This window comes from Schistocerca nitens, chromosome 8 (genome assembly GCF_023898315.1).
Source record: "Schistocerca nitens isolate TAMUIC-IGC-003100 chromosome 8, iqSchNite1.1, whole genome shotgun sequence".
Classification (NCBI taxonomy): domain Eukaryota; kingdom Metazoa; phylum Arthropoda; class Insecta; order Orthoptera; family Acrididae; genus Schistocerca; species Schistocerca nitens.
This window is the reverse complement of record NC_064621.1, coordinates 223,965,843-223,982,882: the sequence shown is the minus strand read 5'-3', so window position 1 is coordinate 223,982,882 and position 17,040 is coordinate 223,965,843. Positions and strand designations below refer to the sequence as shown.

General features: G+C 41.2%; 1 protein-coding gene across 3 annotated transcripts in view; it reads left to right on the top strand.

Annotated features, from left to right (window-relative positions):
* The window catches only part of LOC126199283 (mediator of RNA polymerase II transcription subunit 25-like), a 371,538-nt gene that overhangs the window by 55,814 nt on the left and 298,684 nt on the right, over positions 1-17,040 (top strand). For 2 of the 3 annotated variants that reach the window (XM_049936094.1, XM_049936097.1), the window contains exon 2: positions 12,245-12,329. The exons of the other annotated variant lie outside the window; for it this stretch is intronic. The gene's annotated coding sequence lies outside the window, so the exon portion shown is untranslated. The remainder of the gene's footprint in view (positions 1-12,244; positions 12,330-17,040) is intronic. 3 annotated transcript variants of the gene reach the window in all.

The following is a 17,040-nucleotide window of genomic DNA, read 5'->3' as shown; positions in this document are numbered from 1 at the left end:
ACATTCATGAGTGTTGTTGTTGTTGTGGTCTTCAGTCCTGAGACTGGTTTGATGCAGCTCTCCATGCTACTCTATCCTGTGCAAGCTTCTTCATCTCCCAGTACTTACTGCAACCTACATCCGTCTGAATCTGCTTAGTGTATTCATCTCTTGGTCTCCCTCTACGATTTTTACCCTCCACGCTGCCCTCCAATGCTAAATTTGTGATCCCTTGATGCCTCAAAACATGTCCTACCAACCGATCCCTTCTTCTAGTCAAGTTGTGCCACAAACTCCTCTTCTCCCCAATTCTATTCAATACCTCCTCATTAGTTACGTGATCTACCCATCTAATCTTCAGCATTCTTCTGTAGCACCACATTTCGAAAGCTTCTATTCTCTTCTTGTCCAAACTATTTATCGTCCATGTTTCACTTCCATACATGGCTACACTCCACACAAATACTTTCAGAAACGACTTCCTGACACTTAAATCTATACTCGATGTTAACAAATTTCTCTTCTTCAGAAACGCTTTCCTTCCCATTGCCAGTCTACATTTTATATCCTCTCTACTTCGACCATCATCAGTTATTTTACTCCCTAAATAGCAAAACTCCTTTACTACTTTAAGTGTCTCATTTCCTAATCTAATTCCCTCAGCATCACCCGATATAATTTGACTACATTCCATTATCCTCGTTTTGCTTTTGTTGATGTTCATGTTATATCCTCCTTTCAAGACACTGTCCATTCCGTTCAACTGCTCTTCCAAGTCTTTTGCTGTCTCTGACAGAATTACAATGTCATCGGCGAACCTCAAAGTTTTTATTTCTTCTCCATGAATTTTAATACCTACTCCGAATTTTTCTTTTGTTTCCTTCACTGCTTGCTCAATATACAGAATGAATAACATCGGGGAGAGGCTACAACCCTGTCTCACTCCCTTCCCAACCACTGCTTCCCTTTCATGCCCCTCCACTCTTATAACTGCCATCTGGTTTCTGTACAAATTGTAAATAGCCTTTCGCTCCCTGTATTTTACCCCTGCCACCTTCAGAATTTGAAAGAGAGTATTCCAGTTAACATTGTCAAAAACTTTCTCTAAGTCTACAAATGCTAGAAACGTAGGTTTGCCTTTTCTTAATCTTTCTTCTAAGATAAGTCGTAAGGTTAGTATTGCCTCACGTGTTCCAACATTTCTACGGAATCCAAACTGATCTTCCCCGAGGTCGGCTTCTACTAGTTTTTCCATTCGTCTGTAAAGAATTCGCGTTAGTATTTTGCAGCTGTGACTTATTAAACTGATAGTTCGGTAATTTTCACATCTGTCAACACCTGCTTTCTTTGGGATTGGAATTATTATATTCTTCTTGAAGTCTGAGGGTATTTCGCCTGTCTCATACATCTTGCTCACCAGATGGTAGAGTTTTGTCATGACTGGCTCTCCCAAGGCTGTCAGTAGTTCTAATGGAATGTTGTCTACTCCCGGGGCCTTGTTTCGACTCAGGTCTTTCAGTGCTCTGTCAAACTCTTCACGCAGTATCTTATCTCTCATTTCGTCTTCATCTACATCCTCTTCCATTTCCATAATATTGTCCTCAAGTACATCGCCCTTGTATAAACCCTCTATATACTCCTTCCATCTTTCTGCCTTCCCTTCTTTGCTTAGAATTGGGTTTCCATCTGAACTCTGGATATTCATACAAGTGGTTCTCTTCTCTTCAAAGGTCTCTTTAATTTTCCTGTAGGCAGTATCTATCTTACCCCTCGTGAGATAAGCCTCTACATCCTTACATTTGTCTTCTAGCCATCCCCGCTTAGCCATTTTGCACTTCCTGTCGATATCATTTTTGAGACGTTTCTATTCCTTTTTGCCTGCTTCATTTACTGCATTTTTATATTTTCTCCTTTCATCAATTAAATTCAATATTTCTTCTGTTACCCAAGGATTTCTATTAGCCCTCGTCTTTTTACCTACTTGATCGTCTGCTGCCTTCACTACTTCATCCCTCAGAGGTACTCATTCTTCTTCTACTGTATTTCTTTCCCCCATTCCTGTCAATTGTTCCCTTATGCTCTCCCTGAAACTCTCTACAACCTCTGGTTTAGTCAGTTTATCCAGGTGCCATCTGCTTAAATTAGCACCTTTTTGCAGTTTCTTCAGTTTTAATCTACAGTTCATAACCAGTAGATTGTGGTCAGAGTCCACATCTGCCCCTGGAAATGTCTTACAATTTAAGACCTGGTTCCTAAATCTCTGTCTTACCATTATATAATCTATCTGATACCTTTTAGTATCTCCAGGATTCTTCCATGTATACAACCTTCTTTTATGATTCTTGAACCAAGTGTTAGCTATGATTAAGTTATGCTCTGTGCAAAATTCTACCAGACGGCTTCCTCTTTCATTTCTTCCCCCCAATCCATATTCACCTACTATGTTTCCTTCTCTCCCTTTTCCTACTGACGAATTCCAGTCACCCATGACTATTAAATTTTCGTCTCCGTTCACTGCCTGAATAATTTCTTTTATCTCATCATACATTTCATCTATTTCTTCATCATCTGCAGAGCTAGTTGGCATATAAACTTGTACTACTGTAGTAGGCGTGGGCTTTGTGTCTATCTTGGCCACAATAATGCGTTCACTATGCTGTTTGTAGTAGCTTACCCGCACTCCTATTTTTTTTATTCATTATTAAACCTACTCCTGCATTACCCCTATTTGATTTTGTATTTATAACCCTGTATTCACCTGACCAAAAGTCTTGTTCCTCCTGCCACCGAACTTCACTAATTCCCACTATATCTAACTTTAACGTATCCATTTCCCTTTTTAAATTTTCTAACCTACCTGCCCGATTAAGGGATCTGACATTCCACGCTCCGATCCGTAGAACGCCAGTTTTCTTTCTCCTGATAACGACGTCCTCTTGAGTAGTCCCCGCCCGGAGATCCGAATGGGGGACTATTTTACCTCCGGAATATTTTACCCAAGAGGACGGAAAAATTACGACTGTAGTTTCCCCTTGCTTTCAGCCGTTCGCAGTACCAGCACAGCGAGGCCGGTTTGGTTAACGTTACAAGGCCAGATCAGTCAATCATCCAGACTGTTGCCCCTGCAACTACTGAACAGGCTGCTGCCCCTCTTCAGGAACCACACGTTTGTCTGGCCTCTCAACAGATACCCTTCCGTTGTGGTTGCACCTACGGTACGGCTATCTGTATCGCTGAGGCACGCAAGCCTCCCCACCAACGGCAAGGTCCATGGTTCACGGGGGGACTTTGATGAGTGGCTATTTACTAATGTTCTGGGGATTTCGGCCGAGAAATCAGTAATCGTCCCCTTTTACAAGTCGACATCGGCTCGCATTGATGGTCACACTAAGTGTGGAAAGTACACTTTCCACATAAAATCTGACGCTCGATTTCTGACGATGATTTTTGACTCTCGGTTAAACTGGGCGCCTCACATCCGACGCACTGTTACCATGTGTGAAGAAGGCATATATGTAATTCAGTCACTAACGCGTGTGTGATGGGGAGCGCACCACAGTAGTTCACTCACCATGCACTGGGGAAGTATTCGATCTAGGCTAGACTATGGCTGTCGACTGTACCACAAAGCGCCAAAGGTCCACCAAACCAGATACTCGTCAATACAGATTCGTTCGTACCTGTATTGGAGCCATGCGATCGACGCCCACCAACGCACTTCTAGTGGAAGCAGGGGAGGTGCCCTTGAACATTGGACGCAAAATGTTATCGGATAAATTCTACATTCAAGGCACGGCTTTTATGGACAGTTCTGTCTACCAAAGTAGAGACTGCATTTGCCGACTATGGACTGCCTCCTACTGCTCATACAGAAGGAATAAAGCTACGGCCACTTGTACCAGCTATTTTTAATAATCATTTTCTAAATGTTGTGGATATAGTAGGATCCAGGTGTTCATTAGAAGATGCTAGGCTGTTAATGGAAGAGGCCATACCTATGCAATTTGATACAATTGAAATCTCACCCACTTCTCCCTTTGAAATTAGGAAAATAATAAACTTGATTAAAAGCAAAAACTCACATGGAATTGATGGCATTTCCAGCAAAATACTAAAAGCTTGTTCTCAACAGATAAGTAAGATTCTCAGCCACCTGTGTAATAGCTCTCTGGAACAGGGCATTTTCCCTGATAGACTGAAATATGCTATTGTTATACCTTTGCATAAAAAGGGGGATAGATCTGATGTCAACAATTACCGTCCAATCTCCCTTCTAACAGCTTTATCCAAAATTTTTGAGAAAGTAATGTATTCAAGAGTAGCTTCACATATCTGTAAAAATGAAGTACTAACAAAATGTCAGTTTGGTTTTCAGAAAGGTTTTTCAACAGAAAATGCCATATATGCTTTCACCAGTAAAATTTTGAATGATCTGAATAACCGAACACCACCCATTGGGATTTTTTGTGATCTCTCAAAGGCTTTTGATTGTGTAAATCATGAAATTCTGCTAGACAAGCTCAAGTATTGTGGCATGAGTGGGACAGTGCACAAATGGTTTAATTCGTACCTAACTGGAAGAGTGCAGAAAGTTGAAATAAGTAGTTCTCGTAACATGCAAAGATCAGCACATTCCTCAAACTGGGGAACTATCAAGAATGGGGTTCCACAAGGGTCAGTCTTGGGTCCTTTGTTGTTCTTATTATATATTAATGACTTGCCATTCTATATTCATGAAGAGGCAAAGTTAGTTCTCTTTGCTGATGATACAAGTATAGTAATCACACCAGACAAACAAGAATTAACTGATGAAATTGTCAATACTGTCTTTCAGAAAATTACTAAGTGGTTCCTTGTAAACGGACTCTCACTGAATTTTGATAAGACACAGTACATACAGTTCCGTACAGTGAATGGTATGACGCCATTAATAAATATAGACCTTAATCAGAAGCATATAGCTAAGGTAGAATATTCCAAATTTTTAGGTGTGTCCATTGATGAGAGATTAAATTGGAAGAAACACATTGATGATCTGCTGAAACGTTTGAGTTCAGCTACTTATGCAATAAGGGTCATTGCAAATTTTGGTGATAAACATCTTAGTAAATTAGCTTACTACGCCTATTTTCACTCATTGCTTTCATATGGCATCATATTTTGGGGTAATTCATCACTGAGGAATAAAGTATTTATTGCACAAAAGCGTGTAATCAGAATAATAGCTGGAGTCCACCCAAGATCATCCTGCAGACATTTATTTAAGGATCTAGGGATATTCACAGTAGCTTCTCAGTATATATACTCTCTTATGAAATTTGTTATTAACAACCAAACCCAATTCAAAAGTAATAGCAGTGTGCATAACTACAATACTAGGAGAAAGGATGATCTTCACTATTCAAGATTAAATCTAACTTTGGCACAGAAAGGGGTGAATTATACTGGCACTAAAGTCTTTGGTCACTTACCAAATAGTATCAAAAGTCTGACAGATAACCAACAAGTATTTAAGAAGAAATTAAAAGAATTTCTGAATGACAACTCCTTCTACTCCATAGAGGAATTTTTAGATATAAATTAAGAAAAAAAAAGAAAAAAATATTAAAAAAATAAAAATAAAAAATAAAGAAAAACAAAAAACACAAAAAAATAAAGTTGTTATATTAACTTAAGTATGTTGTTAAATTAACCTAATTATGTCATGTATTGGAAAATTCGACTCGTTCCACATCATTACGAAATATCGTATTCATGATCCATGGAACTAGTATTAATCTAATCTAATCTAATCTGACACTTGGTCACCTCTCATACGCTCTATACGAAGTTCATCGCATCCGGGTAGGGATCTCACTCCGGCACAGATCTTCTTGAAATATGAGTAATATTTCTATGGTCTTGCGGTAGCATTGTCGCTTCCCGCTCACGGGGTCCCGGGTTCGATTCCCGGCGGGGTCAGGAATTTTTCCTGCCTCGTGATGACTGGGTGTTGTTGTGTTGCCCTCATCATTATCATTCATCACTATTACGGTCGGAGGAAGGCAATGGCATACCACCTCCACTAGGACGTTGCCAAATACAGCGGTACTGGTCTCCCGCATCCTCCCCTATGCTCCTCGGAGTATGGGACCTCATCAAATCATCATCTATACCTTCTGTTGCTGATGTCATCAAATTCTCAATCAACAAATAATTTCGAATCATATTTCATGGCCGCGCGGTTAGAGGCGCAATGTCACTGACTGCGCGTCCCCTCCCGTCGGAGGTTCGAGTCCTCCCTCGGGCATGGGTATCTCTGCTGTTCTTAACGCAAGTTAGTTTAAGTAGTGTGTAAGTCTAGGGACCGATGACCTCTTCAGTTTGGTCCCTTAGGAATTCACCCATGATAATAATGGTCTCGATTTCTTGTGGTATTGTTGTTCTCCCTGGTCGGTAATCAAGTAATTTTGCGAGTTTAAAGGGAGACATACGTAAGACAAGCATCTAAGGAAACGGGCAGTGACATATGGAGGTTTGGATCGGGCCAGGGAGTGTGCACGGATAGCCTAGATGGTTAAGGTGACTGCTCGCGGTATGCGGGAAATCCGGGTTCGAGCTCTGGTGCAGCGCAAATTTTCATATGCTACAATTGGGTAATACATCATCTACTGAAACACTGCAAGTAGCTTCCCCCTAGTATCGATCTCCGCATATAATAAATACGTTGTGTTTTTGTAAAATCTCTATGGGTAATTCATAGCTTTGGAGATGATCTTTGACTTCCCACACTTCATCATCATCATCATCATCATCATCATCATCATCATGTTCCAACAGGTAAAGAGTGGAACTTAGGTGTTTAATTCTCTGTTAAAGAATAGTGATGAACAAATATATTGAGTTTAAATTAAAAATCTGGAGTTGACAATTCAATATCATAATCGAGTGTGGAAGAAAGTGGAACGGTGAAATTATGTCTCAAGGGAGTAAGCTAGCTTCAACACTAACTGCTTACTTTACATTTGGTGCCGCAACAAGGATCTAAAAATTGGTTTAGTAAACTACGGCATTTAAATATGAGAAACACGGCCCATATACACGAACGTGACGCGTGAACTGTGATGGCGTCATTGGCCGGGAGGCCCCTTACGGGGAAGGTCCGGTAGCCTTGGTGCAGATCGTATTACATTCGCTGCCACACTGGGCGACCTACGCGCCGGATGGGGATGAAATGATGATGAAGACAACACAACACCCAGTCCCTGAGCGGAGAAAAATCCCCGACCCAGCCCGGAATCGAACCCGGGCCCGTAGGACTGAAATCCGTTACGCTGACCACTGAGCTATCGGGGCGGACGTGAACCTTGTTGCAATTGTGTAACGTCACGGTTGGTGCACTACGTGTTAGAGTGCACGCCATCTACATTCGCGTGTGGCTGAAGATTGCGCAGGCAGCTGTTAGTAGTGGCGGGGAATGGGGGAGCCATCTGTTGCAATGTAATCAGACTGTGCGTTAAGCCCGTTTACATGAGCGACTTTCTGGTCAAAATCGACTTCTGAAAGTGCGTGCACCTGTTGTGCCTCTGAGTAAATCAGCAGCCCACCACGAACAAGTGTGTCTATGAGATCAGTGATCTATAGATCGTGCCGAGTAGAGAGTTCTAAATTGCCGAGTATTCTCCATACTGCGTATGCGTAGAAACAAGGGACTCTGGCGACATCTGCTAAAATCGCTCCTATTATATAAATCGGTTTTGTGCTTTCGTGTCTCCTGAACCATTATTATGCTGTGTGCTTAGTTTTCTTAACATATTGAAAAGTTACACAAGGTCCTGATATTTTTCCCTAATACTGCTCTTTTACAAGATAGACGAAATATTTGAAACCGAAGAGGTATTTACGTATCACAGGGAAAGAGCCCACACTATGCAGTAAAAAGAACGTAAATAGACAAAGTGCTTCAACGAAAGTTGTTTCAATTGTGAAAATATCAGAGTTATTTGACAAAGAAAAATAATTTTGGTGTTATTTGTCGCTTAGCAAGAAAACATGCTATAAAGGATGGGGCGAAAAGACGCTTTCTACTGCGTTCTGGGTATTGTTTCGTCTGTCTGCACTTTGCAGGTATATACTTCCTCCAGCATATAAATGTATACCGGTTTGTTCTTAAATCTTTGGATGACACTTTTCTTATTCTTTCAATTCTCACGACTAAGAATTTATAACACGACCTCTGACAGGAATTTCCACTATGAATTCTGCTCTGGACATTGATAAACTCTATTATCATTGCTTGATCCAATATTTTGCTATTATATTCCTATTTTTGCGTAAAAGGATAGTCTCTCAGAACCTCACTTTCACCGTTGAGGTCTCAAAATTCTCAGCAGACAGTTCTCACAACACACGCAATTTTGGCGCTGACGTGTAAACGAAAATGACCACTTGAAGCAGACAAGACTCAGTACAGAAATAAAATGCAAGGGACGCTGCAGTAGGAGTCACTTCTCTGAAGTAGTCAATTGAGACAAGAAAGTCTATCGCGTAAAAGGGGCTTCATTCGGCAGTCGTCTACTGACTGCCGACTAGAAATGTAGCAAACCGTATGTATTCGGTACTGAGTAACAAATACTTCGGCTGAATCGAAGTACCGAATCGTTATAAATGTATTTCGTTACTCGCATCTATTGATACGACCTCTGCAACTGCATCCATACGAGGCATGCGTATATTGCAAAAGAGGCAACGGCGAATGCGGTACGAATCGTAAGAGCACGAAATGTATTACGTCATTCAGTTCGGCAGCCCGGATGGATCTCGTTACCATTCGGCTCGGCCCGCTCGGTTGTGCTCGGCTGTTTTCGGAAGATTTAAGGATGCGCTCGCATCGGCGCAGTGCGCGATTTGTGCTTTTACCAGTGGGGGGGGGGGGGGGGATGTCTTAGGGGGTTAGTATAATTACATATGTTACTAGCTTGGACCGTGGCGTTACCCATGGTTAAACAGTTATTTATAAATAGATGTTAATGCCGAAACTCACTATTCACCCATATGCACTATCAGAAAAGCCATCCCTTGTTACATCTTTATAAGTACATTATAGGTAAAGCTTATTTACAAAATCATCTACATACAGGTATACGACGGGAATTCAAAAAGTAAAGGCACATTTGTGAAAAACTGTACTTACTCTGATGATAGAAAACTGAAACATGCGTTATTTTGCTACGTAACCTCACTGGACTTCAATGCAGTTTTCCCGACGTTTTACGAGTTTTTTTTTAATTTTTTTTATTTCATCAGAAAATACGTTTTTCGGTTGCATGTGTAACCAATTTTGCACCGCAGCAATGACGTCTTCATCACTTTCAAATATTATTCCCTGTAGTGCTTCCGTTAAGGGTCCAAACATGTGAAAATCACTTGGATCCAGGTCTGTACTGTATGTTGGATATTCCAGCACCTCGAATCTCAGCTCCTTTATTGCGTCGGCTGTCCGTTTGGCAGAATGTGGGCGAGCGTTATCTTGCTGCAGGATGACACCTCTTCACAGTTTTCCACGACGTTTGGATCTGATTGCAGGTTTTAGTTTCATACGCAACACATCACATCCACCATACAATACAGACCTGGCTCTAAAGCCTCGTTTGCGCTGGGGCGACGTCTTGCAACATTGTGGCATGCTTAGGAAATGTGGCGTGCGTCGCCTTGTAGCATGCTACAACAGGCAACATCTTGCGTCGTATGTTGCATGCGGCAGGTTAATTTATACCAAAGCAACAGAATTTGTGCCACACGTACAATACAGACAATACAGACCTGGCTCTAAAGCCTCGTTTACGCTGGGGCGACGTCTTGCAACATTGTGGCATGCTTAGGAAATGTGGCGTGCGTCGCCTTGTAGCATGCTACAACAGGCAACATCTTGCGTCGTATGTTGCATGCGGCAGGTTAATTTGTACCAAAGCAACAGAATTTGTGCCACACGTGTGTCGGTCTTGCATTATAAAGGATGATAAAGTATCGCAGCGGCGGCCTACTTGGTACTAGCACATGCAGCTAACAACGGAAATGAAAACCAAAGGAAAAGAAAACGATGGTGGAAGAGAAGAGTATTTAAAGAAGGTCCACGAAATAGTATCCTAGGAACTAGAAGCACACGATGGTGCGTTATTTAGTAATGTGTGCTTTCGTCCCAGGCGCGTTAGTCCGCGCCATACCGTTGCCAAAAGGTGGCTTAACAGTAAATGTTCGCACAGGTACCGGGCCTGTCACAACCCTGTGTCAGGGCCCGGGGTGGGAATTTCAGCCCCCAGCTCACCCAACTCTGCGGTACGACTGCTGCGGTATGACTGCCACACTACTTCCCTCGCAAGCTCGCAAGTAAACGGATCACGCACCTTAGACGAAAGTAACAAAGACAACATGAGAATGATGCTTTAGTTCTAAATGTTTTGAAATGCTTAACTACTACATAACACTTTTTCAAAATTAATAAGCAAACATATTAATAGTAAGACTGTACTAAAAACTTTCAGTGTTCGGCTCCACAAATTTAAATTATATGAGTTTTACTCCAGTGAGTGGGAAATAAACATCCCAGGTTGGGATGCATAAACTGAAGCCAGTGGAGGGGATGGTCTGATGCAGAGGGGGGGAAATCATCCCCCATCCCCCCCTGCAAATCGCACACTGCATCGGCGCAGTAGTTGCTACTTAGAGAATATGGTTTGTGCTGTACAAAGTTTGTTGTATAAATTTAGTTTCATTACAAAACACTGTTTTTGAAATTGAGATATATTGTATTAATGTTTACTGTGAGGTGAGTAATTTATATATATTTTCTTGACGAATTTTAAATGCGTAGCTCTATGATTTAGATGGTTATTATTTGTTATATTTTAGATCTTACTTCTTGGTCTGTGTTTGCAAATTAACCCTCGACAACCTACAGGTCCGTCTTTAATGCAAACACGCGAATTTTGTTATTTTTTACCTGCAAATATTTCAGTTTAATGGTTATTTGTTTTTTTTTATCTCGTCTAGTAGAAAAAAGTTGTACAAAGAAGTATATAAAAGTTGTCATCTCCAAATGTGATAAATTTTCACTCATGTTGATATTATTTTAATTTTTAATATCACAAAACACAGCACAACAGTCCCGCAGTTCGAAAATGTAGTGCTGAAACTACGATCGGTAGTACTGGCGGCAATGGTAAAAACGCTACAGTCTTCGCGAAATATTCCGATTGGGTCTGACATTCCATGAGCGAACTTCGGGCTGAGCCTCCAAGATACAATGCGAGAACAATACTTAGCATTCTGAACCCTTTTCCGGACCTATGCACCTTGTGTCAATTAGGACGATTCCAGAATGAAATTTTCACTCTGCAGCGCAGTGTGCGCTGATATGAAACTTCCTGGCAGATTAAAACTGTGTGCCGTACCGAGACACGAACTCAAGCGCTCTACGAACTGAACTACCCAAGCTCGACTCACGACCCGTCCTCACAGCTTTACTTCCGCCAGTACCTCGTCTCCTACCTTCCAAACTTAACAGAAGCTCTCCTGCGACCCTTGCAGAACTAGCACTCCTGAAAGTATGGATACTGCGGAGACATGGCTTAGCCACAGCCTAGGGGATGTTTCCAAAATGAGGACGGGTTGTGAGTCGTGCTTGGGTAGCTCAGTTGGTAGAGCACTTACCTGCGGAAGGCAAAGGTCCCGAGTTCGAGCCTCGGTCCGGCACACAGTTTTAATCTGGTAGGAAGGATTGTTTAACGGTTCTGTATTGCTCTTTTCGGCGCAAGTTACAATGGACATGAAAAGAACTTTTTTTTACCGAAGTTATCAGCGATCTTTGCCATACCTTATACTCTGTGAAAGGTGGTTTTATATCAAATTAAAAAGATCTGATCATATGACAACATAGTTACAGTTTCACCAGATCTGCTAGAGCCTACCAGATCGCAAAAAGTCTGAGAATTTTCTTCTGAAATGCCAGTTCCGTCTTCATCAAGATCTAAAGTTCCTTCATTAAAACCTCAGCCTAAACAACAACCACACCTGCCACAGTCATCAAAAAACAAGTGTTGAAAGAGAAAAAAAAATTACTGTGTTAGTTTTTAATATGGTAATTAACCGTTTTCTGTGACTGATGATGCTGGCTTCAGAGCTTTGATTGAGTATTTTTAGAATGAGGAGTAAATCTCATCTATTTCAGCATCCACTTCCTTGCGCTTATATAAATAAAAGAGGCCTTGTTTGCATTTTCTGTTGACAGTTCTACAACTTCTGTTAGCTGCCCCGTTGGCACAGTATCTGAGCGGTTTCCGTTCGTACACAATAATAGCTGCTTTGCATTTGAGGTAGGTAGAGGAAGTGTGTTTACTTTCGTCAAAGTAAGTAATGACTTATTAAGTAATTGTTCTGTATGCTTTTTGAAAACAAATCAGTTTTTTAATTTTTTTCTCTTTTCCATTTTTTCTCCTCATTTGCTCAATTTTTTCACTGTTTGATTTTAAATTAGTTTCTTCCACCATTTGGCGCCCCTAAAATTTTGCTGCCCTAGGCGGCCATGTAGTGGTAGAAACGGCCTTGGACAAAAGCCTCTAAAACTGAAGACGGACGTTGCCACTAGATGGAACAGTACACTAGATATGATGGAAAGGGTCTCTTGTCCGCATCTCGTGGTGGTGCGGTAGCGTTCTCGCTTCCCACGCCCGGGTTCCCGGGTTCGACTCCCGGCGGGGTCAGGGATTTTCTCTGCCTCGTGATGACTGGGTGTTGTGTGCTGTCCTTAGGTTAGTTAGGTTTAAGTAGTTCTAAGTTCTAGGGGACTGATGACCATACATGTTAAGTCCCATAGTGCTCAGAGCCAAAGGGTCTCTTTGCTACAAGAACCACTTGTAAACAAATGTGGCAGTATACATGTGAAGTGTTACGACAGAAAAAGGAAACTTGTGACCACTGGAGGCAGTGCCACAAGTTCCTCCAAAATCGTAACACAACATACACACATATGTAATACTAACTTATGTAAACCCACCCGATGATGGAGGTTTAAACCTTCGAAACGCGTCGTGGAAAAAATAAAACGGTGACTGGTAACAGTAAACTTGTTGTTTCAGAGATGAATGAGACTGCTCCTGAAGATTCGAGGGTTTCCCTGTTGGTTTGTCAAGGGCGCTATGGCGCAGAGACTTGATCCACCTTGCTGCAACTTTTTCTGCATCGAAGCAATGCAGTGGAGGTCCATTTATTGAAATGAAAAGTAGATTTGAAAGTGTCGTAATTTGTAAGTGATTTTTCTCTGATCAGTCAGTCTCAAATTCATGACACTAAATCAGCGTTCACATTCAGCCGTAGATATAGGTATAACTTCGACTGCTTTCACAAGTTCCTTCACAGAATTGGGCATATGTTGAGGATTTTCTTTATAGATTCTAAAATCTTTAACTAGTGACGCACACGTGCTTTCACGTAATTTAAAATCCACCTTATTACACAAGCGAGAAATTGACATGTCACCATAAAACACACGTTCCTAATCATCTGAAGGCCATGTATCTGAATTAATTACGGCTACATCAAATAGAAATTGAGGCCCTCAAAGTGGTTTTTCATATTGTCTACCAAAGACTGAAAAAATTTCTTCCGAAATGTGTTATATTCATCACAAGATGGTTCTTTAATTAAACCCCCTTTGAATGTGCGCTTTTCCTCCAACTCTTGTACTATCATCCTAATTCGTGGCGAGTCATTTGTTTTCAGTGTTTGAAGAGTTCTTATAGCCACGTCAATTTCCTGTTTTGCTTTAAGGACTGAAGAATTTCTGTTCTGCATAAGAATGATAATACTTGCAGATCTTCTAGGGCCTCATAGAGCATAACTAATTCCATTACAAGTATGCACTTTGTGAGATGTTTTAGTAAACCTTCAAATTTAGATCTCTCCTGAGTTGATCGGGAACCATCATGTCTCAGTTTTTCAAAAAAATAGACAAGAGAACTGTGACTTTCAAGAAGAGCTCTAAAAGCATTAAATGAGGAAGCAACCCAACGTAAGCGAAAAATACGGCCTAGTTTTAATAGCTGCAAGGATAATTCTTGTGAAACACTTTGTAGTAGTCTCTGATTTTTGGGACTTCGAGAAAACGCACAATATAAGGAATCTAAAAAAAACCTGTATATGGTATACATCTGCTACATCATTCATAACATCGTGGACAGCTAATTCCATTTTGTGGTTCATACAATGAACGACAGTTATATCGTCATGTAAATGACTACGCAGTAGAGCGGCTACGCCTTTGTAAGGTGCAAGCATTGTTGAGGCACCATCTGTTGCGATACCTACAAGGTGGTTTTTTAGTACATCATTTGTAATGCCATACTTTTCAACAGCTGCTAACAGTGTGCTGAAAATGCATTCTCCTGTCCCACTTTCTAATTCAACAATGTCAAAAAAATAATTGCAAGCAACTCCCTCAAAGGACAAACGTAAATATATTATTAAACAAGTTTTATTGGAAACCGTTGTACTTTCGTCCATCATGATACTAAAGTTTGTACCTCATTCTACAAGGAAGTGAGCAAGATTCTTTTTCATTTCTTCTACTACAAACATAATGATATTTCGGCATGCATGGTCAGAATGGAGCATATTACCGACTGATAAACCGTTGAGCTTTTGTAGTTCGATTACTGCACGATACGATTTGAATGATAATTTCTGTTTAGCTATTACATATGCAGATCTGAACAACGAAGCAGTTGCGATTACTTTTTCTTGGTGCTGCTTTCCCCACAACTTTTGACTTTCACTCACGCATTTTTCTAAACTTTTCTTTTCTTTTATACTCATGATTTCTACGCACTTCATGGGTGATTTGCACTTTGCATGATCCCCGATTTTATCATTTAGCTTTTTAGTGTTATTAGCAGAAACACCAGGTAAAAACGCGTTATCGATACCCAAACGTTCACTGCTTTCCACCTTAAGTTCACGAACTTGTGAACACGCTGTGCATATTACTAAGCTTTCGTCATTTACGGACAGCCACGGCTTAGTCTTTTGCCAGTTTTGAAAACGTGATAGGGCAACACAATTTTCTACTATAATCTCAAGAGTACTGTTACTCCCATTCCTACCTTGAGACGTGTCACAGTTTTCAGTCACCGGAGATTGTCTCTTTCCTGTATTAGCACCATCATTGCCGTGTTCTTTTTTACATTCACTGTCTATTTTAACTCTTTTAGCACCACTGTTAGTATCCTGACTGTCAGAATTTGTACACGTATCAGGTAATGCACTGCTCTTAAGGAAACCAGAAATTTTGCTTTGTTTGAATGACATCCTGAAATTCCGTAGTTCTTACAGGCCCGGACGCACTCAACTCACTAATGAAGCGGGAACGTCTGAAGATCGCCGTGTGTTTGGCGGACGCGAGGCAAGCAATGAACGGCACCAATTAATTTGGAGTACGCGATGCTGGGGAGCCTGTGTTAAGCTCCACCCACGTGGTTCACGGCTAGCGAAGTCAGACTGTCCGATCCCGTCTGGTAGGTACCGTTGCTCACTTCGCACTACTTTATGCTTTCGTCCCAGGCGCGTTAGTCCGCGCCATACCGTTGCCAAAAGGTGGCCTAACGGTAAATGTTCGCGCAGGTACCAGGCCGGTCACCACCCTGTGTCAGGGCCCGGGGTGGGAATTTCAGCCCCCAGCTCGCCCAACTCTGCGGTACGACTGCTGCGGTATGACTGCCACTGCCACACTACTTCCCTCGCAAGCTCGCAAGTAAGCGGATGACGCACCTTAGACAAAAGCAACACTGACAACATGAGAATGATATTTAGTTATAAATGTTTTGAAATGGTTAACTACTACATAACACTTTTTCAAAATTAATAAGCAAAAATATTAATAGTATTAATAGCGAGACTGTATTAAAAACTTTCATTGTTCGGCTCCACAAATTTAAATTGTATGTAAAGTTTTACGCCAGTGCGTGGGACATAAACCTCCCAGGTTGGGATGCATAAACTAAAACCAGAGGAGGGGATGGTCTGATGCAGAGGGGGGGAAACCCCCCCATCCCCCCCTGCAAATCGCACACTGGTTCGCAGATAGTGCTTTTGCTATTAATATGTCGAAAAAGTGGTCAACAGCGACAATTATGAGATTCTTGGAGGTGTATCAAGAACGAGAATGCCTTTGGAACCACAAAAGCGAATCATACAAAGACAGAAATTTGAGAGATGCTGCATTAATTGAAATAGTAAACAGTATGCGTGAATATGTATCTGGAATTGATGTAGCTACAACAAAATTAAAAATTCGAAGCATTCGAAATGCTGACATGAATGAACATAAAAAAGTACTGAAATCACTTAAGAGTGGTGCGTCTACAGACGGTATTTATAAACCCAGCGGTTCTAAAAACATGTAGTCGAGACAAGAGAGACGAGAAACACTTTGGTAAGTAATATTCTACATTTATTATGTTTCCAAAACATCTTATTTAGTAATATGTACAACCGTTTAATCAGCTGAGACAGGTGACGCCATTTTGCAAACAGCGCAATGACGAAGAATTTGTGGCGTCCTGTGTGAACGGTAGCTCACAGCGCCACTCCAGAATGACTTGACTTTTGGCGATACTTTCGTTGCGTGTGTGAACCCGGCTTAAACGTCAAAAATTTAATTCAGTTATTTTGAAATATAGAAATGGAGGAAGTTCTGGTGTGGTCTGTGTTCGCAACATGTGTTGCAAAAAACATTCAGACCAACCCCAGGAAACAGAGAAAGCGGTAAGTAGACAGTCGCTGCTAAAGCGAAAGCATTTTTCTCACGTAAATTTACTGCGAGAGTTGCAGGGCGAACCTAACGACTGGCGAAATTATTTGCGGATGGATGTCGAAACTTATAATTATCTCTTAAAGCTTGTAACCCCTTATATGATGAGAAAAAAATACTTGTATGAGAAGGGCAATTTCTCCTCATGAACGGCTGGCGGTAACATTAAGATTCCTAGCAACAGGAAGGAGCTACAAGGATTTGGAATTTTCAACTGCAAT